A 25,123-nucleotide genomic window follows, 5' to 3' on the forward strand; every position below is an offset into this window, starting at 1 on the left:
ACCTGGAGGGAGATCAGCCAAAGAGAAAGCTAGCCAAACCTGAAGACCACAGTGAGTCCACGGTTCTTGACTTGATGTACATTAATGTTGGGATATGGGCTGGAGGAAGAGTTAGAAGCAAGAGAAGGTGGCGCTGGGGGTGGGAGAGTATGACATTTAGATATTCCTTGTGGTAGCCTCAGTAGAATTTAATTGTGCTTTTTTTTCACTTTGGGAAAAGTGAAAACAAAACAGTCCCTGAAGGAAGTGGGATGTTTGAAGCTTGCGGGAGTTTGAGTAGTAGCCTTGAATTGAAGCAGGTTTCAAAGGGCTGCTAATGTAGTTCCCAGTTTACCGCATCTGAAGGATGGTTCTGGGGCACAGGGCAAACACACACTTCCATAAATGGTTTTAAAGAATGCCACCTCAGATTGAGAGAGCAAGGAAGTATTTTGCTCACTTGGGGGAAGTGTGAAGGTAAATATTTATATATTTTTGTAAACAGTTGTTAGTACAAGTCATCCTCCATAACCATATTTATCACCCTCTTGAGAAAATAAACATAATGTTGTTTAAAATAGTTAGAATAAAGGTATAACTCTATAAGGTTTTCAAACACCCAAGGCATGGTAAATTTATTATTAATAATTATAGTAATATTAACAGTAAAAAGTATATGAGAAACCTAGAAAAATTTAGTCACTATGGATTTATAAAATGTAAAAAACATGAGCAACAGAGGGAATTTATTTAAAAGTAAGTGCAGTGACATAGATGAGTTTTAAATTCAAAGTAGAAAAAGCTTTTTAGGAGGTTTGGAAGAGAGTCAATTTCAGCAGAAAATGTCAACTTTAAAATATATTTCATATTAATGTATTTTTTTCTTTAAACTTGGTTAATAAGTGGAATTATGAGTACACTTGGAAGGATCTTAGCACAAGCAAGACTGTTGTACTAGATTTTGTTAGGAAATATTTGCAGAAGTATTTTATTTGGAGTGAAGAATTATTTAAGAATTATTTCACTATTTACCTGTATTTTATTCTCAAAGATTGCCAACAGAGTTGTGAATGTGTGTGTGGCAGGGTCTTTGAATGCAAGCTGAATAAGCTGTTAGGATTTATTTTAAAAGGACAAGTTTATTATTGATCAATAAAACAAACAAGACAGCCTCTCCGAGTCCATTCATGACTTCGTTAATCATTAAAATATTTAAATGATTCATTCAATGAATAACTCTTTAATACATATCAAAGGACAGGCTCCTCATGTAAATTTTCTGCTACAGATAAGCATCTTCTGTCAAAATGTGAGACCAGAATATGTATTTCTGCCTCACATTTTTGGTCAACCTATGCCTTAGAGCTTCCTGAAAAGTTGGTCCTTATACATTAACCTCTTCCACAGAGGCAAAACAAAAACCAAAAACCAAAAACCAAAAAAACTTCTACTGATGTTTGAAAGTGGTTAGAAACTTTTCAGTTAGGCAAAGACAAACCTTTCAGTGCCCATAAAAGAGTAGTAAAAAAAAAAAAAAAAAAAAAAAGAGAGAGTAGCAACATACAGCTTTGAAGCTTGAGGGTATCATATTCAAGAATAGTATTAAACCCAGCATTGTAAATCAACTAGACTTCAATAAAATTTAAAAAAATGAATAGTATATGTTCACTCAGCCTTATATGCAAAGTATGGAATCATTTAAGTGAATCAAGACAATACAATATGGAAAAAATAATGTTTGTATTAGGAAAAACATCCAGTCGCCTGAATTAATTCTTTTTTTTAAGAGGGGAGAAACTGGATATGAATGAGATAATGTTACATTAATACAAGATATAAATATTATTATTAAATGAAACAGAAAACACTGAAAATCTTTACTTTCACTAGTGTGCAATGAAGTTTCAGAATACACTCTCAGGGGTTGGAGTTACTTAAAGATCTGCCATCTTGACCTGAAGCCCAGGACACGGTTCAGTTGCCCCTTTGGGGTAATGTAGATGGTGGAACATGAGCTAGACTAGGGCAGGGCTTGCCTCTGCTCCTGACCATGCAGCAACCACCTGTGTGACCATGGGCAATAAAGTCAAACAAAGGTGAGCTCATCCACTCTCAGTTGCTGGCATGTTTTCTAGCTTCCAGCTTCATGCTACAGGGGGCTTTTTTTCCCTTCATTCCAAACACTAGTACCTGTCTATCCTGAATTGCTCTGTCATCTTCTGACTCTATTCTTCATAGCAGTGGTCTCCAAAATCTTTGGATTCTGCATACTTTTTGATTACAATTTTTTGAGCATGCAATTTTAAACTATATACATAGTATGGTATTTGTACATTATGCTCATTATAAAGCATACACTAAAACTAGAAATTTTTAAAAGGATAAGAAATAAATAGAAATAGAAGTTCTGAGATTTTCTTCCTACATCCCAAGGGGCCATCCTGGGAAACACCTGAGAAGCAAAAGAAAATGCCATAGGTCAGTGGTCTGGAATGAGGCCCAACCTCATTTGATATTAAAGAGAAACCAAGCTGGCACGTATTCCATACGATAAATATTTCTGGAATGAATGGATGGATGGATGAGTGGATGAGTGAAAGGATGGATGGGTAGCTAGGAGGATGGAAGGATAGATGGGAAGAGAGATGGATGAGTAGACAGATGAATGGATGATTGGAGGGATGAATGAATGAAGCTGGTGATAGGGCTTCTGTCCCCAGAAGAGCTGCAGTTACTGAGGGAGTAGATAGCCTCTCATTTCCTTTCATCCGCCAGCTCCTCTCTTTCCTTAATGGCTAACTTATTGTGCCTATTGGGATTGAAAAAACCAGGGGCGTATGTTAGAGTCAATGAGTATGACAAATAAGGATGCCCAGAGCAACAGAGACAGGGAGTGCGTCTCCCGCAGGCATTGCAGACATCACCGTGGTAGCAAAAAAATAAAGTAATTTCCTTGGTAGCCAGACTGGGTGGTCATTTTCTGTGACAGGCAATCTGGGAGCACTGTTGTTTCCATCCTACACTTTATTCCTTCCCTTTACCCTGAACTCCCTAGGAGAAAAGAATCCATAGATTTAATTCAACATCACACAGATATTTAGAGGGTGAATTGATTATTTCTGATTACCCATCATTTAACGTTAGTCATTAAACTAAGGCTTATCTTTAAAAGGGTATGTATTATAGAGCAGCGGTTCTCAAATTTTAATGTGCATCAGAATCCTTGATAAAACACAAATTACTGATTCAGTATGTCTGAAGTGAGGCTCAAGGATTTTCCATTTTAACAAGTTTCCAGGTGATGCAGGTGCTGCTGGTCCAGGGACCGCACTTTGAGAATCACTGATATAGGAAAATCTAGATTTGCCTAGAAGGGAGATAAACTAAGGAGTATCAAAAGCAATCATTGTTGGCCTTACGAAAGAATGCACTGCAATATTTCTTAGCCACTTGGTTCATTTAATTTTTCGTTTGAAGATACTTAACTTTTTTTTTTTAAAGGGTGAATGCATTTTTTTTTTTTAAAGAAGATGTTGGGGGTAGGAGTTTATTAATTAATTAATTTATTTTTGCTGTGTTGGGTCTTCGTTTCTGTGCAAGGGCTTTCTCTAGCTGTGGCGAGCGGGGGCCGCTCTTCATCGCGGTGCGCGGGCCTCTCACTATCGCGGCCTCTCTTGTTGCGGGAGCACAGGCTCCAGACCCGCAGGCTCAGTAATTGTGGCTCATGGGCCTAGTTGCTCCGCGGCATGTGGGATCTTCCCAGACCAGGGCTCGAACCCGTGTCCCCTGCATTGGCAGGCAGATTCTCAACCACTGTGCCACCAGGGAAGCCCTACTTAACGATTTAAGTAGCTGAGAAGATTGAAATGTCAGAAATGTTAAGCTAAACTGTGGAGACTTGTGAGGTACAAGTAGAAGATTATAGGAGGAGAATAGAGGTGGGAGAACCAAAGACTTAAGAAATAATCAAGGAGCCTGTGGCCTCAAGAAGAGTGACGAGTGGTGCCATGCGTCATGGAGTGATCAGGCAGACCTGAAGAGTCCCTGGTGGCCAGAGTCGAGCAGTGTCCATGAAGAGGTCAGGGTGGAAGTGTGAATGAAGCGCATTGCATGCAGGTGAGCACTGTTCCAGAAGGTCATCTGGGAAGGACAGAAGAGCAGTTAGTCTGCAACTGGAGAGGAGAACCCTAGTTACTAGCAGAGTATTTCTTTCTTTCTCTCCGCCTCTCCCCCAAGATTAGAGAGACACCGTTCTAAGCTAACGGTTGTCAGAAATGGAGATAAAGGCTTTCTGAAGTGATGGTATAGTTTGATGTGATTACATGAATCCAGTTTAGAAAATTCCACTTGTATAGATTTTTGAGACATAACTTTTACATAGTAGATATATTTATACACTTTTCAACCCCCTAGAAAATACAGCAGTGCATAGAAATCTGAGATCCCGGGGTTGAGAAGAGAGGCCTAAAGAATTAGTCTAAATCTTTTATTTTACAGATAAAAACACCCCTAGGTCCAAATAATTTCACTGACAAAATGTTACGCTTCGTGGTGAAAACTCTGCTACTTATCATTGTACCACTTTTAGCCATTGGTTTTTTGGAATGAAAACATTCAAGTCTTTAGTTTACCTACCCCATATTTAAAAATACGCACATGCACACACACACACAAACACGCATACACATATATATGAAAGTTTTAAAAAGTATACACCCTTTCATGCAAAAATTATGCTTTTATAAGCTTATTCTAAGGAAATAATCTTTTAAAGTGTTCAAAAATGTTTTTATACTAATTTTCCAGCTTTTACAGCATTGAAAAATTATAAATGATGTGAAAAGGTCGTGGATAGCGTATTGGATAAAGAAATAACAGTGGAGCCAAGAACAGACTCTGATTTAAACATTGAAAATGATGAGGTGCATAGAGTGATTTACATGTTCACTGCAAAGCAGAGGGCGACAATGTATTTAGTGCTAGGATTTGGTCAGGTAGTGTGGCTGATGGTGGAGCACAGAGGGTCTTCCTTGCCGAAACCACCATCAGGATGCAGAATCCTTTTAGATTTCCATGGCTCCCTCTCCCCAGCTGTTTTTTTTTTTTTTTTTTTTAACATCTCTATTGGAGTATAATTGCTTTACAATGGTGTGTTAGTTTCTGCTTTATAACAAAGTGAATCACCTATACATATACATACATCCCCATATCCCCTCCCTCTTGCGTCTCCCTCTCACCCTCCCTATCCCACCCCTCCAGGTGGACACAAAACACCGAGCTGATCTCCCTGTGCTATGCGGCTGCTTCCCACTAGCTATCTATTTTACATTTGGTAGTGTATATATGCCCATGCCACTCTCTCACTTCGTCCCAGCTTACCCTTCCCCCTCCCCGTGTCCTCAAGTCCATTCCCCAGCTGTTTTTTAAAGTGATACCTTTATCAGGTTTGCCTGAAACATTCACCTTAGTTTTCATAGAAGCAACAATCCTCTTTTTGTGCTGCTAGCTTATTTATCTTTTCATATTTAAATTATGTAAAAGTGATAACTGGCACAAACAAATTTGGGAAAAAATGCAACAGTCTCTTGGTATGTTTTTATTTCAACTGGTGGAAGTGCAAGTGTGCATCTGCATCCTAGAGGGAGACCTGCCTGCCTGCATCCTTCAGTGGACACGAGGGATGTCAATAGTCCTATGTTATCCAGAGAGAATGGAGTTGCATGTGATTTCTCTGAGAATATTAAGTGAAGGTTGCTTGAGAGCACCTCGACTGTATATTAAGTGAAAAAAGCACACTACAATGTTATATGAATAATATTATCTTTGTGAAAAAAATATAAATGGATAAAAATTGAGATATTTAAAGTGATGCTTATTTTATTCTTTACACCTTTAGGTATTTCTAGAATTTTGCAGTTAGTTTTATAATTGAGAAAAAGAAAAAATTTCTTTCCATTTTTGAAAATTTAAATTGTAGCAAATTTAAACAAGTGAAAACAAATTAGTGGTTTATTACATGCATGGTGAGCTAAGAACATCATCCTATATTTCAGTTGTTTTAGATGTACTTTGTTGTCCTGGCACTTTGTTAAATATAGAGATAGGGTTTCAAAGCAAGTAAATGTAGAGAATTGTGGTTTTCTTGCAAATACTAGAAAGGCTACAACACACATTAGCATACATTGCACCTCTCTTGTGGAACAAATCTTGGTCTAACAGAAGCAAAGCCAGTGAATGCTTAGAAAGTGTAGATAAAGGTCTCTGGATTATAAGTACACATTTTAAATTACAATATACCTTCTGCACCTATGCACAGAAATGCTATCTGCTTAAGCGGGTGGTCAGGCCACCAGGGTTTTTAAAGTATTTCCTGACACCTGTGAAGTTGGTAAATATTTCCTGTTTTTGTTGTGTCTAGAGAAAACAGGAATTAACAACTTGGAAGTGATTATTAAACAAACATTGTGAATGACTTCTACATAGGCAGTTCCCAGTATGAGATTTCATTTTCTTAAAATCTATCATAACATATTTCTCTTAAGGGAAAAAGTAATTGTCATAATAATCTGACAACTGACTGAATGGTGGAAGATAAGCCTTATACCCAGGAGGAATGGCACCTATATTAGTGGTGGGATGTGTACTATGCACTTTCAGAATTTAAGTAGAAATCCAATTTAAAAGTCTTCAAAAGTAAGCAAAATTGAGAAAGTAAGCAATGACTATCCTTTCGATGGCTTTGTGCTAACTATACATAGTTAACCTTTTTGAAAAATATTTTTGATTATCTTAAGTACTATGGAAGGACCCTAGAGTTTTTGATCAGACAGAGCCACGATTAATTCACTGCAATACTCACAGCTATTGACTTCAGTTGCGTTCTTTAACTGCACTGTTCCTGAGTGTCCTCTGTGTAAAGTGTAGGTAGTGGCTTATGTGCAAAATTATAAGGACCTTTGCACACCTTCTATGTATGTCATTTTATCCTATCCCCGTGTCTGCATATTCTAAGCTTATGAAATAATGCAGATAATTTAAGTGTTATTATATAAGCCACCCTCATTTTCTTTTTGGTATTTCAGATGTACCTTAAGTGCAGCAAGACTGAAATATTTAAAATATTTCACATGTTCTGTTGAAGATGAATAAATAAAGAGACTGAAGAAAATCAACTGACTTCTTAACAAACTTAAAGATGTCTGTAAAAGGTAAATAGCAATGAATAAAATTCACGTAATATCGTTTGAAACTCTCTCACAATTCTACAAAAGAAGTGACTATTTTTAAACAACAAATAATAGTGTTCTATTTAAATCTCCAAACAATTATTAGTATGCTCCTGAAAAAAAAAAAGATACAATGCTTCAGGAGAATGCAAGGGAGCCCTACAGATGTGGTACACTTCCCTGTGTATTATTTTTAGTTTTCTATTCCTGCCTTTTATTTTGGGACTTGGCCCGCTTCCTTTGTAGTTTCCCCTTAACTTGTTCATACCTTTCTTTCTTATATAATGCATTTTAAGCTGCATTATTTTTCACCTCTCAAAGGAAACTCAAGGAATGTTGACCAGTTCAGAAACCCCTGCTAGTCTTGGCAACAACAGATTTCTTGGTTTGGAAACAACCTTGGACATTCAGGGTCATAGTGGACTTTCTAGTTATTTAATGAATCAGAGCTACAGAGGGATTGGAGACCAGAGCTTTGTAGATTTTGAACACCATTTCCATGAAATTATTTCATGCCTTGCAGAAATTGGAGGAATCTGAAAATGGACTCTGTTTTCAATAGATTTATACAAAAGCAAAATCCAGTTTAAAAAAGTAAGGAGAAAGTCCAGGAAGTCTAGTTTAGGGCTAGTTCACCTTTTGTCTATGAGAAGTTAGGCAATGTGGTTGGAGCAGCATTCATCCTGCACAATGTCAACGGAAGAAGAGTGAGGAGATGGAAAGTAATGGTCCCCGCCTTTAAAGAGCCCTATAGAGAAACTGTGGAGATGGGACAGACAAAACTGAAACACACAGGTGCACGATGGAATCCTGTGTGGTAGTTTATGGTTCTTGGGTGGCAAGCAAAACAAAACAAAACAGTGAAAAAACTGACTTTGGCCAACTTCAACAAAAGTGTAATTGGTAGGTTATGGGGTGTCTCACGAGATGGAAAAACAAAACACCTACTGAATCAATCAATTTGGAGGATGCAGGGCAGCTTGGGAGGTGCAGGTGACAGGAGTGAATAGACATCCTTGCTGGAGCACTGCTGCTGGGACAGAGAGCTACAGTGGTTTTCTTCCTATTCTAGTGAGGCTTCTTTTTGGAATTCCTTTTTTTTTTTTTTTTTTTTGCGGTACGCGGGCCTCTCACTGTTGTGGCCTCTCCCGTTGTGGAGCACAGGCTCCGGACGCACAGGCTCAGCGGCCATGGCTCACGGGCCTAACCGCTCCGCGGCATGTGGGACCTTCCCGGACCGGGGCACGAACCCGTGTCCCCTGCATCGGCAGGCGGACTCTCAACCACTGCGTCACCAGGGAAGCCCTGGAATTCCTTTTAGGGGTATTACCCTCAGGCTTTGCGGCCTGTTTTAATGAAGAGCTCAGTGGTGACAAACATTCTTCCTTTGTAGGTGGATTTCATTTTTGGATATAGTCAAAGCCATTCAAAGCCCAGTCTGGCCAATGAAGTGTTGATTAATTTGGGCAGAACTGTTGTGGTAAAAAAAAAAAAAAACCCAGTTGTGTAAGATAACAGGATAAGATAACAAGTAGGGATAGGATTGGGGCAGGAAAGAGTGCCTTGGGGAATCAAGATACTCACCCTGTGGTCTTAGGTTGTTAGGAATTAGGGGCCCACCCTAGGTCATTTGTGTTATTGGCGCTCTTGGGAGAACTGGTGCACCAAGTGTTTTTGTGGGTTGTGTTTCTCAAGTGTCTTTGTGAGTCGGTTGAAGCTTCTCAATGAACGGAGCAGAGGCATGACCAGGTTCAGATGGGACCGGCATGGGGGCAAGGGCTGTGGTGTCAGTGGCAGGAAGCAGTCACCCTTTGACCTGTCTCATAGTCTGACCATTAATTTCTTTCTTTTTGTTTTTCTTAAATGACTTTATTTGCTGTCAAAGACAAAAACATTATTACCCACAATTGCATTAAGGTTAAATTGTCTTTTTAAAAAATTCAGTTATTTAACATCCATGACTTTTTGTTCTTCATCTTGAAGTATAGTTTTAAAAACCTCTTCCTTTCAATCCTACCTAAATAGCTACAACTTATGCTCAAACAGGAGAAACATATAATAAGCATACATATTGAAAGTGGGAATGATAAAATAAATGTGATAAAATGTTAACCTTTGAGGAATCCGGATGAAGGGTATATGGAAACATTTTTTCTACTCTTGAAACTTTTCTGTAAATCTGAAATTAGGTCAAAGTAAAGGTTAAAAAAGTGATCACTGATATTTTGTTCAGCCTTCCCAAGTTGTTTCCTTTACTGTCTTTTCCTCATTGTCTTTACAACAATTAGGTCAACATAACACCTATTAAAAACCTTGAAAAGCTGCTACTCTTAGGTAATGTGCTCAGGATGGTGACCACCCCCTTGCTTCTGAGGCCCTGAAAAGCACTACTTGTCCACCTCTGAGTTTGCATGGGGGCCTTGACACCCAGAAGTAACAGGAAAAGCCAGGGCTGCATCATCGAGGGACCAGAACACCTGCTTTTTGCAGGTGGAAGTGCAGCAGGGCTACGTCAAGACTGACTCTGACACCTGCAGTGAGTAAAGGCAATGACGGGCGGGAGGTGTCCACGCCTAAGGGAGATGATGTATCCGAGGCTGAGGAAGAGTTTCCCAGGGCAGATGCAAGATTCCTCTTAACCCTATGACCATTATCATTGTAAAGTACCACATCTGGTCAACATTATCTTCTTTTGTTTGTGCAATTATTTTTCAGGTGATAAAGGATTCACAGATCCAGCTATTCCACTTGGGTGTCTATCTGCAGAAAATGAAAACACTAACTTGAAAAATGATCTGCATCCCCAAGTTCATTGAAGCATTATTTACAATAGCCAGGACATGGAAGCAACTTAAATGTCCATTAATGAATGAATGGATAAAGAAGTGTGGTATATATGCAATGGAATATTATTCAGTCATGAAAAAGAAATAAATCTTGCCATTTGTGACAACATGGATTAACCGTGAGGGCATTATGTTAAGTGAAATAAGTCAGACAGTGAAATACTGTATGAGCTCACTTACATGTGGGAATCTAAAAAATAACAAGAGAAAACCAAGCTCATAGACACAAAGAATGGACTGGCAGTTGCCAGAGGCAGAGGTGGGAGGGGGCAAAATGGGTGAAAGTGGTCAAAAGGTACAAACTTCCTGTTATAAAATAATGGGGATTAACGTACAGCATTGTGAGTATAGTTAATGCTAGTATATGTATTTGAAAGTTGCTGAGAGAGTAAAAGTTCTCATCACAAGAAAAAAATGTGTAACTATGTATGGTGATGGATATTCATTAGACTTGTGATCGTTTCTCAATGTATACAAATTTTGAATCATTATGCTGTACACCTGAAACTAATATCATGTTATATGCCAATTATGCCTCAATTAAAAAAGAATTAATGAACTATGGTTAGTTGTTCCTATTCAAGCAAGATTAATATTCCATTTTCAGAGAAACACTCCAATTGATGGGGAAATGATTATATTTATGTATTTCCATCTTCATAGGTTGGTGGCAGTCACTGAGACTGCTCTGGTATATCAGGGTTGTAATTCTGAAATTCAGGATCAATGTGAATTTTGACTGCTTGATGGATGAAAACTCAGATGGGAAAAACTGGGCCAGATGTTTTCACCTCTTCTAGTGTCTGTTTTCTTTAAGTGCTGGCTCTGCTGCCCTCATTTAGTTTTCTATGTGTTTTGAAGTAAGGAGAAAAGGTCTGAGAGGGAGTCGGTTTCCTGGGGAAGAATGCATGTGAGGGCACTGGGGTAAATCTTCTCAGACAAGTTGTTTACTCTCTGACAGGGGAGCTGAAATGTGTGTGGCTTTGGGGGACATTTTATTTGTGTCTTTTGAAATGACACACCTTGGGGGTGTTAAAGTGAACTCTACTCATTATGTTGTGGGAAAAGTTTTTTCCTTAATGACTCGAAAACATGGGCTTGTTATTCTGAAAAAGCAGAGTACATCCTCATTCCACACAAACAATGTGACATGGACCTGGAGCCCGGCCAAGGTTTTCTATGAATAGAACTCAGCAAAGAGAGTGTTAGAAACACTTTGGATTCGCAGGACAATCCTGGATGCTTGATCCCAACAAAGGAGATGATCTACCTGCTCTTCAAAGGTAGAAATTAAGAGGATTCCCTCTTGTCCTTCTACACAGCACCGGACCAGGGCTTCCTGGTGAGCATAGTAAGCTGAGATAATGTTGGCGCCTGCCATCTGAGAGACATTTGCTTTCGAATTGTTCTTCCAGAAGTAACATGGATTTTGATGGAGAGAGTATACATAAATGATCTGCTCGGGGAGCAGTCGATGGTGTTGAACAGGGAAGTGCCAGCTGCTCCGGCCTGCACTGTGCTCTACTAATGCTGGCTTTGGTCTAGGCTTGTTTGATGACAAGGAAAACAAATCCAATCAAAGGGGTTCAAGTTCAAGTTAAAAAAAAAAAGGTGGGTGAGTGTGTGGCTGGGTTTTTTTGTTTTTTGTTTTTGGCCATGCCTTGAGGCATGTGGGATCTTAGTTTCCCGAAACAGGGATCTAACCCATGCCCTTTGCAGTGGAAGCGTGGAGTCCTAACCACTGGACCATGAGGGAAGTCCGGGGGGCTATTTTAATGATATAGAAATCTTATAAAGTATGTCTGGCCCTGTGGGACTGGAGTGACATCTGGAATAGAGACAACTCCTCTCTCTCCCTCTGTGGTCACTTTGTTCCTCATCTTGTTTCACTGTTTATGCCTGGTGCACTCTTCTCTCTAAGTGGCTTCTTCTGTGTAACCATTATATCAATAATATCAATGGTAGCTTACACTTTTTTTTTTTTTTTTGCAGTACGCGGGCCTCACACTGTTGTGGCCTCTCCCGTTGCAGAGCACAGGCTCCGGACGCGCAGGCTCAGCGGCCATGGCTCATGGGCCCAGCCGCTCCACGGCATGTGGGATCTTCCCGGACCGGGGCACGAACCCGTGTCCCCTGCATTGGCAGCCGGACTCTCAACCACTGCACCACCAGGGAAGCTCCGGTAGCTTACACTTTTGGGTGTTTATTCTGCACAAGCCTTGTTCTAAGAGTTTTATATATATTAATTTGTTTAGGCTTCACAACAACCCCATGAGGCAGGTACTATTTTTATACCCACTTATTAGATGAGTACTCTGAGGCATAGTGAGGTAGGGTAGCTTGCCCAGAGTTAGCAGCTAATATGTGGCAGAGCTGGGTCTCAAACTCAGTCATTTTGGCTCCTTTTTGGCTCCAGCTCTACTTTGACTTGCACAAGGTATTGCCATGTTTTAGCAGTAACTTTTTCCCCCAAATCTACATAACTTTTATTTCTAGAGCTCAAACTCATTGGTTGACTATAGAGCAGTCTCTGGGTACATAAGTACAGATTTTTGAAAGAAAAATTCTGTTTGGTCAACAGGCCAATTAATTCATCTTTTTGAAAAAATATCTATTGTAGCTCTTTCACTATGCATTCAAACTCTTTTTTAACGGTAAATGACAGAAACCCAGTATAAAATCATTTAACTAAAAAAGGGAATTTATTAGTTCTCCTAACTGAGAAGCCCAGAAAGTAGGTCTGGCTAGTTTCAGGTCTGGCTTAATCCAGGCGCTATACTTATGTCATCGGGTTCTGTCTCACTCCCCATCTTTCAGAAGCAGGGGTCAGCAATTGCTGGTCTAATGTAGTGACTACAGAACTTCCCAATAGCCTGACCTTAGGAGAAAGAAACACTTAGGCGCCAGGAGACGTGAATCTGGTCCGTGTTGCACACCCAGTGAGGGGTGTGAAATTGGGCAAGTAACTCAATCTCTCTGGGCCATAGTCTCCTCATCTGGAAAATGAGGGTCTTGGTTCACTAACCTCTAGAGATCCCTTTCACTTTTAAAAGTCTACTATTCTATCTTAAAGATCTTAAATTATACTTTGTTCCTCTGAGCCACAATGATTGTCTTATTACTCAAAATGATTGAGAACAGAAGACTGAATCCAGCGAGGACGTGTGTGAGCAGGGAGACTCACGGGTATACGGCAGAGCTGGCTTCCTATACAATGCAATCCGATAACAGAGCTCTCACCTGCCCTCCAGTTTCTCCCACTGTCTAGCACAGTGCCTGAAACTCCAGTATTGATACAATTTAGGTTTTAGGTCAGAGACCCAAGTTATTTTGCACTATGCTTGCCCAGTTCTCTCTAATCACACTGACTTTAGTGCATCTTGTTCTCTTGTCTCTAATGCTCCCCTGACCCCCCTCCTTTGCTGATTTAACTCAGTCGTTCTTTAAATTTCATTCTAATTGTCCACTTTTTTAAGGAAACTTTCCCTAGGTTCCTAGACTTGGCTAAATTACTCTCTGATATGCTCTCCAAGCATCATGCAGTTTCTCTGCAGGCATCTATGAGAGATGCAATTATCTAGCAATTAGGCACACTAAGTCTTTTCTTGAGACCATAAACTCCATGATGGTACAAACTGCATCTAATTATTTTTTCTCACCATTTATCTCTAGGAAGTAGCACAGTGCTTGGCATATAGTAAGGAGTCAATAAATGTGTGTTAATTTTTTAGTTTTAAGCTGGTGTGCTTCATCAGGAAAAATTGCAGAGAGCAAAGTTTCCCTTCTGTGCATTTCTCTTCAACTTACATTCTACAGGTGTGGTCTGTGGTTGACTAAGCAAGTGATAGGTGAGGGGAAAAGGACCCGGAACTCCCACCCTCTCACTTAGTCAAGAGATAGCAGGTGTGATCAGGCTTTTCTTCCTTGGCATTTACCCTCTCCATATAAACCCTTAACACCAAGCACCATGTAGAAACAAAGACTCTCTTAGGAGATGCTATGTCCAACCCTCACTTGGCAGGATGTGAAAACCACCCTGCCTCTGAAGTCCCCTACCCAGGGCATGCTAGCTAGTGTTCAGTGATCAAAGATAGAGCCTGGCTCTTGCTAACAGTGGCCATAAGAGGGGAAGCAGAGCCATCTTTCAATCCACACCTCTTTTCACTATGTAAGGAAGAGCTGCAACCTCCATGGGTCCTTGACACCTGGGCTGTGCCAGATAAAGGACAGACCCCAAAGCAGAATAGGATGGTGACATTTGGCTTTACCTCGTTTCCTTCCATTCTCCTCAAGATCCCGGAGGACTGACTCTATGGTACTGACAAATCTGCTGAGAGAGTCAAGAGATGGGGAGCTCGCTACAGTGGAGAGTGCGGACAGGCTGAAAGGACGAATACAGCTGTGCAGGTCTGCGCTGGAAACTCCAGCACGCTGCCCAGAGACTCCTTCAGGAATGAAGGACTGAGTCATCATTTGCTGGGAGTGCTGCCAGCAGGCAGATGCCCTCAGCTGCCAGCTTCCTTTCAGAATTGCCTCTGCTAAGGAGAGTCTTTCTGGGGGGGCTGCCTGCATACACAGACTAACCAACATGGGGCTCTAAAGTCCCAGTCCCCTTGCCCCAGCATGAGACAGCTCTGACTGGTCTTCCCAGCTTCAAAACCCCCAGCAGGCTCCCCTGAGTTTTCTGTGGAGAGAGCATCACAGGTCAGCTTTTCCCTCTGTCTAATCCTGTTCCCTTGGCCTCCCCCACCCCTCCCTCCCTTCCCTCCCACAGGTGTTGCTCCAAGGATGCTCCCTAATAAATCACTGGCACATTCATCTCCATCTCAGAGTTGGCTTCCCAGGGAACTCAACCTGTGAAAAACAGCCAGCCTAGAGGGTACTGGGGGTTTCCACACAACCTGCATTCACTCACCAAGTTGTAGCCAGTGTGGTGCAACGGCTGCTTTTTTTGTGATCGTTTGCCCTGAGTGGGTGCCTTTTTTTGGTAACTCTTCTGCCTGCAGGGGGCGCCTTTGTGTAGTTCATCAGCTGGGAGTAACCACTTGTGTAATTTATCTGCCTAGTGGGTGTTCTTTTGCAATCTGTATTAAGCCACTAGAAAGTGTCTTTTGCCAACCCAAGCTTTCCATATTGCCAGTGTGCAGGCCTGTTGCTTAAGTTTGGATAAACTACAAAAAAGATAAAAATATTTCTGGGAAAAAAATCAAGGAGGAAGTGAAATATAGTGTCTTGAATTTGAGGAAAAAAATAAACTAAAAGGAAATTCCATAGGTAGTTCATCAGAGCTCAGGTCCTTGGGATTTTATTAATCTGAAGGGGAAAAATGCAAAACGGAAATCGTTCTTCAGAATTAAAGGCGACTCTTGAGGTGGCAGGAAAATGGCTGTGGAGTCCATTGCTATTTGCTATATAGGCACAATCAAAAAATATTTTTCAGGGTTGTGTGGCACCTCCTGGGTATTGCAATAGCTCACCACAATACCATGGGCTCTTGGCAAACAATAGGCAGGAACCAGAGAAAAGTCACCACAATTCCATCTGGACTACTTAAATTTAATTTTAGGCCAAGTAAAAGAAACTCTAGATGGAACATCCAAAGTGTTCACAGAGTAAAAATAGAAAAATTCCTTTGTAAAGAGGACCTGAGACAGTGAGATAGGTTTGAAGATTTGCTTTGAATTATTTGGATGTGTTACCTCCCTGAAGAGAATGCAAGCTCTTTAAAGACAGGGTAAGTCATTTTGTATCCTTGATAAATGTGGTCCAACATTTCACACGTACTAGTACAATAAGAGCAATAGTTAGGAATGAATGAATGAATGAATGAATGAATGAATCCAGCCCCTACTGATCCACCCTGGTCTTTTCACTAGATGCCTTTTCACTGATTTAGTCATGCAATAAATTTACTAGCTTCCCTCCATGAACCAGATCCTAGATCTACAGAGGGAGAGAACAGACTATTATAGAGAGAGGATAATACAGTGGGCTAACCTCTGAAGTGAGGTGTTTCCAGGTCTACAAGGGACTCAAGGAAGCATCTCAGAGAAGGAGAACTGAGATATGTAGGGGGTTGATGAGACACAATGTAGGTCAATGAAATTTGAGGCAGAGGGAACAGCATATGCAAAGGCATGGAGATTTGTGAGATCATAGCATATCTGGGGAATATTAAGTAATTCCATATGGTTAATGGATGTAAGGGATGGAGGAATTTAAGACAAAGTTGTAGAAGTAGGTTCAAGGCAGATTGCGCAAGGTCTTCAGTGCTGTATACAGGAGGTTGATTTTTCTCCTGTAGCAAACAAGTACAAACTGTACACAATTTTGTGCTCAATTGTATAATGATGAATTCAATTGTATACTGGTGTAATGGACACAGAATGAAGGTGAAGAAGTGTTCTCTTAGCTTTGTCAAGGTAGATATAGCCCAGTAATGAAACAATGAGGATGATACGTACCAGTGGCAGGAAGTTTGAGCTGTCAGGCTGTTTTTTATGTGATGGGATGACCTCATATCCAGACCTGGATAAACACAAATAGTACCCTTACGTGTATAGAGAACTTTCAGTCCTCAAAGCTCCTCTAAATATGACACCATTTCGATCCTTACATGAGGCTGTGAGATGGGCAGGGGCAGAGATGTCCTAGACTCTCCAGTGGGGAGTTAAACAGTATATCTAAAATCACACAACAATTTATGGCAGATACCTCCTCTCTGTAGAATTTACGGTTGCCAGAAGTGATCCATCTACTGGGAAGGCAGAGGCCTGCAGGTGGGCCTTTCCACACTATTAGTTAATAATCTCTGTGGAAATGTGGCCCTGGACGAGCAGACCCACTGAGGAACACACCTAAACAGGAGATGTGTCAGGGTAAGGTGACCCGACATTCAGAGTGCTGAAGATGTATGGGTTTGGGGTGCTTCATGACCCCAGATTTGACTGTTACTGGTACTCTAGCTACTCATCTGCAGCCCATGTTAAATTTTATTGGATCTGAGCAAAGTAATACAGAGTCTTCTTTAGCAAGATTCCCTAATAGGGGGATGGAGAGTGCGTAGCCAGCCATAGTAAAGAAAGCAGTAATTCTGGGGAGGAATAAAATGCTTCATGAAAAAGGAAGCAGGTGTCATTGGCTCCAAAGTCTGTAGTTAGATTTAGAGTTCGTTTGCTTGTTTGTTTTAGCACTTTGCACAAATATGAGGGTAAGCAAAGTGAAAAAAACCTAAAAAATTTAAATATGTTTGGGATCAAATATTAAGACAAAGATTTTTGCATTACTTTTGAGTGTTTTCTTATTTTTCAAATGGAGTATTCGCCAAAGGAATGATTGCAGTTTTAAAAGTTTGGACCAAAGATCCATAGATAGGCATATTTCAAATTTCCTATCCTACAGTTTAAATGGAGAATCTTGGCATATGTTTTTGCGACTCTCCAAACCAGTCATTAACTTTACATTTATTATGTTCAGCCTAGTATTTAGTCCATACAGAATATATTGCCAGGACAGTTTTTTATTTTATCTTGGATGTTTATTTTTTTGAAAATAGAGTATACTTATAACTTAATAGTCAAGAACCAAAATTACTGTAAAACCACATTGCCACCACCATCTTAAAAATGTCTCCAGAGATAGCAAAAACTTTTAACAGAATAAAAACACATTAAAATTTTACAATTATGGTTATCTTTCACAATTTAAAATGAGTTCCCATTTTATATGGTTTTTTTTTCCAATAGAGGTAAAATTTAAAAGGAATATGTTACTTTAAAACTAAAGTAAATGCATTTTTTTTGCTCTTGAATATAAAAGTAATAAAAGACTTCTGTCAAAATGGCTCAATAAGTTCACGTTTGAGTAATCCCTTCTGTGCCAAACATGTATATTGAGAAAATAAAAAAGACATAGCCAGGGCTTCCCTGGTGACGCAGTGGTTGAGAGTCCGCCTGCCAATGCAGGGGACACGGGTTCGTGCCCTGGTCCGGGAAGATCCCACGTGCCGCAGAGCGGCTGGGCCCATGAGCCATGGCCGCTGAGCCTGTGCGTCCGGAGCCTGTGCCCCGCAATGGGAGAGGCCACAACAGTGAGAGGCCCGCGTACGGCAAAAAAAAAAAAAAAAAAAAGCCATAGCCAGATTAGAAAACAAGATAAATACCCTCATGAACAATCCTCATGAAATGGAAGACGCTTGAATGGGGTGAGCAGGGCTAAAGCTATGAGCTTGCTGAGCTCTGGGTTGGAGCTGGAGATTTAGCTTCTGCAACGACAATGGGGACAAAAAAGCAATTTGAAAGACAGGGGACAGAATTCAGACTCCCTTGAAATGAAAAGATAGGGTGGGCCTTGGCAGATATGAAAGGGGGTTGAAACCTCTGCCAGAAGTTGTGATTTAAGGAAGTTTCTCAACTAGGGAAATCCTGCTGATGTAGTCCTATGAACCGAGATGCCCTTTGGCTGGGTGGATGGATCTGCAGTCTCTCCAACGCCATCTCTGTGCAAGCTCTGTGCCTGGCGAGGTTCAGTGGAGGGCCAGTGGCACCTGAGGGAGTCAACTCCAAAACGACTAAATAGGGAAAGGAGCGTGGAGAAGGAAGAGAGTGAAAAATCCACAAAAACAGATTCCTAAAACTTTTCACTCAAAATTATGCCTGCACACCAGAGTTCCAAAATACATGCTAAGAAAAACATCTAATAAAAATCAACAGTTGGAGCATGAATTTTCTTTTTTTTTTTTTTAAATTATTTATTTATTTATTTTTGGCTGCATTGGGTCTTTATTGCTGCGCGTGGGCTTTCTCTAGTTGTGTTGCTGTGCATGGGCTTCTCATTGCGATGTCTTCTCCTGTTGTGGAGCACCGGCTCTAGGCACGCGGGCTCAGTAGTTGTGGCTCACGGGCTTAGTTGCTCCGTGGCATGTGGGATCTTCCCGGACCAGGGCTTGAACCTATGTCCCCTGCATTGGCAGGCAGATTCTTAACCACTGCGCCACCAGGTACGTCCCTATGAATTTTCTAAAAATGAAGTTAATTTTATAAAACCTGAGGACTTCAACAGACATTTAAAATCTTTACACAGAAATACATATATGAATGTAAATAGAACAGAAAGAAATGTGTTAAGAATAGATGGTTAAGAGAACCAGTTAGAAATCTTGGAAATATAAAATATAATTATTAAATAAAATATTTAGTAAGTGAAGTAAACCCTGGACTGGATACAGAGACAGAATTATGAATTAGTAGGTTGTACTGAGAAATTCAGTCAATGGAACATATGGAGACAAATAAAAACCTTAATGAGCCATGAAGCGCCCATATTGGAGACTCTGAGCCTCTCCTTCATTGGTATTCTATAAGAAGAGATCAAGAATTGTACAGAGGCAGTAAATAAAGAGTTAAAAACTAAATTGAAAAAGAGCATGAGTTCTCATATTGAAAATGTACTCCAAAGGGTAAAAATAAATTACATAAATCTACATTGAGGTACATTACAATGAAACTGCAAACAGTAGGAATAAAGAAAAAAAATTAACTTTCCAGTGTGAAAAGGCAGATTACTCTCAAAAGAATAGCCACTGGTCTAACAGCAGATTTCTTATTGGCAGCGATAGATACAACAGGAAATTGGAATAATATCATCAATGTTCTAGGAAAAATGATTATCAGCAAGACTTTCTATATCCAAATAAACACTTATTCAAGGCTGAGGATGAAATTATGTCAGTTTCTGACATACACACTAAAGGAATTTACCATCTATAGGTCCTCAGTGAAAAAAATGCTATTGTATCTACTTCAAAAAAAGGAAAAGCAAACCCAAATAAAATGCATGAAATTAAAGACACAACTGTGAACACAGGAATCAATTTTTTATGTTGGTAAATTTTATTAAAAATTGACATACAAATGATCATTGTATGTGTGTGAGCATGGGCGTCTGTGTACATGTGTTTAAAAATGGGTAAAACTAAATTTTGACAATATTACAATAGGAAATGATGTTGAAAGAGTAAAGTATGTTGAGATCTTTCATTTGTTCAGAAGGAGGATAGAATAACTTCAGGAAGAAAAATTCAATTAGTTTTAAAAATATACATACTTAAGAATAACCACAAAAAGTAAAAACACAGCCAATAATTTCAAAACTTACTGAGGAAAAAAGAGAATAAAGGAAGGAAACTTTACCACCCTTTTAAAGAATTATTTCTTCCCTCTGTTAAATTTATGAGTGGAAAAACTTTTAAAAGGTAATAGAAGAAATAAGTTCAGATATATCAGTAAGTTTAATAAATGTGAGTGTATTCCCTCCCTCTCCATTAAAAAAATAGAGGTTATTAGATTGGATGCCAAAAACTCAAAATCTATCTGCTTTCAAAAGCCATCCTCTAAAATAAAAAGATATTAAAAAGATTGAAAATAAAGGAATGGAAAAAAGATATCTTGGGCAAATATGGAAATTAATACTTGTACATTCATATACTTCAGGATTATTTTAAAACTAATGTGAAACTGAAAGTATTTCTGTAATCCCCTCTCTCCATATCACCAAGGATAGTTTTATGTATAAAATAATATGTTCTTCAATTCACCAAAAAACTGTACATACCATACCATATATCATCCCATGCAATAAGGAAGATGCAATTTATTCATATTGTCTCTGAATTATTCAGCTCTTAATGGGCTGTTTCCTAGTGACTCGGACTTTGAGGGCTAAGTTGGCCCCAGCACTACTGGGACCTGAGGACATGTCAATGCACCACCATACATCCATTCATTGAGGAGAACATCATACATATGAAATCATAATATTAGAGAAGACAAAATTCTTATCCTAAAAACAAATAGTTATGGGGTGCAGTGTCTTGCCTTACAACAGGTGTGTTTCCCCCAAAGCGGAGCCTAAGATAAAGTCTTGCATGTGGATATTTTTAAGTATTCTCAGGGAGCAGGAGAGAGGTGTAGAGAAGAAAACAGGGAAGCAGGAAAAGGCATTATTATCCAGTTGACCGGTTTGGGGCAATTGGTCCTCCATCCATGGGCCTTGTTAGAAAACTTACTCAATATATCTCAGAACGGTACCCTTGTAAGATGACAAGGTGAAGCATTTATCCATTAGCTTCCATTATAATGGAAGTCATGGGAAACCCCTGGGGGTAACCTCTCCTACATTTCTAGGCTGTGTTCATTCCTGTCTACATCCAACTTCGAAGTGATGGAGAAGCCCCAGGCCATGATGCGAGAGGTACTTAGCATGGGTCTCAGGGGAAGTGCTAAAAGTTATATCTCAAGGGCTTCCCTGGTGGTGCAGTGGTTGAGAGTCCGCCTACCAATGCAGGGGACACGGGTTCGTGCCCCGGTCCGGGAAGATCCCACATGCCACGGAGTGGCTGGGCCCGTGAGCCATGGCCACTGAGCTTGCGCGTCCAGAGCCTGTGCTCTGCAATGGGAGAGGCCACAACAGTGGGAGGCCTGCGTACCGCAAAAAAAAAAAAAAAAAGTTATACCTCAAGAAGCTTGTCAGAGTCCCTGTGGAACTAGCTGCCTCTTCAGTGGCTGAAATAAAGGAGGGCAGAGAGGATCTGAGATGGTTCACAAGGTGCTGGGTACAGATCTTAAGTTTGCATTTTCAGAGAAGACATCTTCAAACAGTCTACGCAGCAGATACAAGTTAACTGAGTTAAAATAGAGGACCACTTTGATAGAGTTGATCATTGGATTACCCACCCAACTTATACATTTAGACCTTTTTGCCCTCTATTTGAATAATGAGAACCTACAGCAACATACACCCTGTAAGTAAACAGAAAAAGCAATTTAGGAGGAGGATGGAGAATTCAAGTTGGTGGTAAGAAAGGAAGGTAATCAGTGTGAATAAAAACTGCCAAAATTACATTAAAACCATTTCAGAACATTTGCTTTCTCTTGGCTGATTCTAGCATTTGATTGCCTGAAGAAAGGATTTGATTGGGACAGTATGCCACCACCCAATATGCAGCAGGCAGAGTTAGTGACATCACGCCTAGGAGACTGGCTTCCTCTTGTCCAGCCCATTCATGCTGGCCGTTCATTTGGTGCAGGCACTGGCCTCTGGCCACATAAGCTGTGGCCATAGTAATTGGCTTGGTTTCAGTCAGGGGCAGTGGTAAAAATTATAGCAACTTGGACAGAAAAATGCCATTTGGAGTCTTTTCCTAAAAGAGATTGTGTAACTGATAGGCATGTTAATGCTTTGTGACCTTCCTAGTACAATCTGGCTTTTCTCTCTAGTTCTTGATGTGGCTGGAGCACACTGATTACCTGCACTGGAGGATTACCCTCTACTAGCCCTGAAGTACATCTGACTAGGATGGAAGAGTGGTAAGAGGTAGTAAATAGAAGTGATGATGTAGAACAAAATATTACCATTGTAACATCTGACACCAGAATTTCCCTTGGGGAAGAATCAATCTGCAAAACATGGCCTCTGCATAGGCTGGAAGGGCCGATAGCTTTAGGGAAAATAATTCCTCTGCATACAGAAGGAAAGGAATTTTCTTATTTCTCTAGGTGAGGAGAGAGAGGGTCATCTGATTTCAGCTCTGTGATACTGGGCTACTTCTCCACCTGTCAGTGAAACCTGCTGCCTCCCTTCTGGGAAATGGAGATGTTAGTAAGTTGATGTAAGCAATTAAAATAATATTTCGTGTTTTAGACTGGATAGGGTTGGAGAGGTGGGAGAACAGAGGAGAGAGAGGAACCAATGAGGTTGAGAGAGGTTGAGGCCAGGTAAGGTGAAGGGGCATGAAGCTCAAACTCACAGCTGGATTGGTTGGGGGGCATTTCAAGGACAGCGATACCTAGGATTTAATTTGCAACTGTTTTTGCTGCTTCTTTGTAAATGTGTTCTCCATCACTTCCAAACAAACCCAAAATCTTTAGGAAAGTCTACCATGCTCTCAAATCCCTAGGGAGAGTGAAATTTTACCAGGTGGAACACAGAGAAGGAGCTAATATTATGGCTGGGTTAATTCAAGTAGAAGCAGAATCAGTACCCTAAAAGGCAGGGAGATCACAAAACATCACAAAACATTTTGCTACCTGCAAAATCAAAGACATCTTAGAATTATATAGGCTAGGAAATTTAGAGGTTCTAGCCCCTCCTAATCTTGGCAACCTGATGCCCTGGAGCATGCCTCTTCTGGTTATGAAAATGAGGCTTAAACGCTGTGCCTTTCAAGATCATGCCTTTCAACTATGACACCATTTCTCCCTCCTACTGGTGACCTACCAGCCTCTGGCTCACTTCCCTTCAATTGTTGATGACCTGGGCTCTTGGCTCATAGGCTTCCTCTAAATTGTCATCCTGGACCACTTTACAGCCACCTGGACAAGCCATCCAACACCAGGGCCTCTCAGTTCTACCACCTCCTCATCTACAATGCCTTCTCCCCCTCTCTTTACCCACCACCTCAGACTGTAATCACTCATAACTACTCTACCTTCAAAATCACTAATTCAAACATCTTGCTTTCTGACTAGTCTCCCTCCTTTCAATCCGTGCGTCCAGTTACTCACATCATTAATACTCTTAAGACGTACTGGGAATTTCAGTCCCCAATATATCAGCTTTCCATGTCTTTTACATTCAGTCCCCAAGAAACCTTTCTAGACTGACCTCCTACTTTTTTCTTCCTCACATTTTTCACTCTGACCGAAACACAAGATTCTGTGTTCCTGGAATACACACTGTGCTTTGCCACCTCCTTGTCACTGCTCACTTGTTTTCCTGATAATGAAGCCTTTTCTCTTACATCCTCTCATCTGTTCTTATACTACGTAATCTTCAAAACTTATATATGTCTATGGGTATATATATACATATGCATATTTTTGTGCATAAACACACACATATACATATATACTCAGTGTATGCTGATAAATGTTTAATAACAGGCTTTCTGGGGATGAGGGAAGGCTTCAATTTGTAGTGTTTTCTGATTTCCATGATATAAACATTTCACCACAGCTGATTTCATGCTACCGGCATGTCACGGGACTAGGGGTTGGGAAAAGATACATACTCTCAGCTTTCTTGAGCCAGTGGGAGCTGCCTACAGCACAGCACTATTCGATACATTTATATATACACATATGTACACACACATGCACGTTTATGTCTATGTATTTTTATCATATATATTACTAGTATATTTGTTTAAACAGTCTGGCAACTCATAATAACTCTTTTCCTAGCAATTCAAACCCACTAAAAATTATCTTTGACCTCTGAGATAAAATAATGAAAGACAACATCATCTAAGTAGAAATTTAACTTCCTTCCCCCAGAATGAAAGCAAGAGCTAGAGCAAGAGTGAGCGAGAGAGAAGAGATTGTCATATATTATTTACCTTTCTGCATTAAAATGTTTAATTTAGCTTTCATCATCTTCATTAAAGATAACATACAGACAAAAATAAAATACGACTGCCTGCTTTAATTTGGGGGTTCAACTCTGTTTTCCATCTTTAATTCATTAGATTTTTGTATTTCAGGCTTTCCTATAAGATGCCAGTGGAGCATGACATAAAGAAAAGAAAAGGTAAAATGACTGAATATTCATAGGAATACTGGACAACCTTCCAATAGCCTAGCCAGATACAAGAGTTACTCAACACTTAATAGTTGAAAAAGCAAAGCTTGGATAATTCTTTCAGGCTGGATACAAAGTTTTTTCCTTTGTAATTTCCTTTATAGTTTTGTGTACATATTTAAAGTTTCCCCAAGGAGAAATGTCCGAAAAATTGAGAATGTATGTTACAGCCAAAGAATCAAATTTAAGCAAAGGTTTGTAGTTAGGAAAAACAATTACCAAGTTTATTTGTGTAACCTTCCTATTTTGGAAGGCTAATGTGTTGATTTAGGCCATTCAGACATGAACATGTTTTAATTTCATAAGTCTTGCATTTCCCATCAGGAAGCTGGCTATAAACGGTACTTCTAAGTATTAAGATACTTATTAATCAGGTACCCTTATTTAAACAAATCAGCTTTGTAAATAGAAGGTTAAACAGAAGTTCAATGTAGA

This window comes from Hyperoodon ampullatus, assembly GCF_949752795.1.
Source record: "Hyperoodon ampullatus genome assembly, chromosome: 4".
Taxonomy (NCBI): domain Eukaryota; kingdom Metazoa; phylum Chordata; class Mammalia; order Artiodactyla; family Ziphiidae; genus Hyperoodon; species Hyperoodon ampullatus.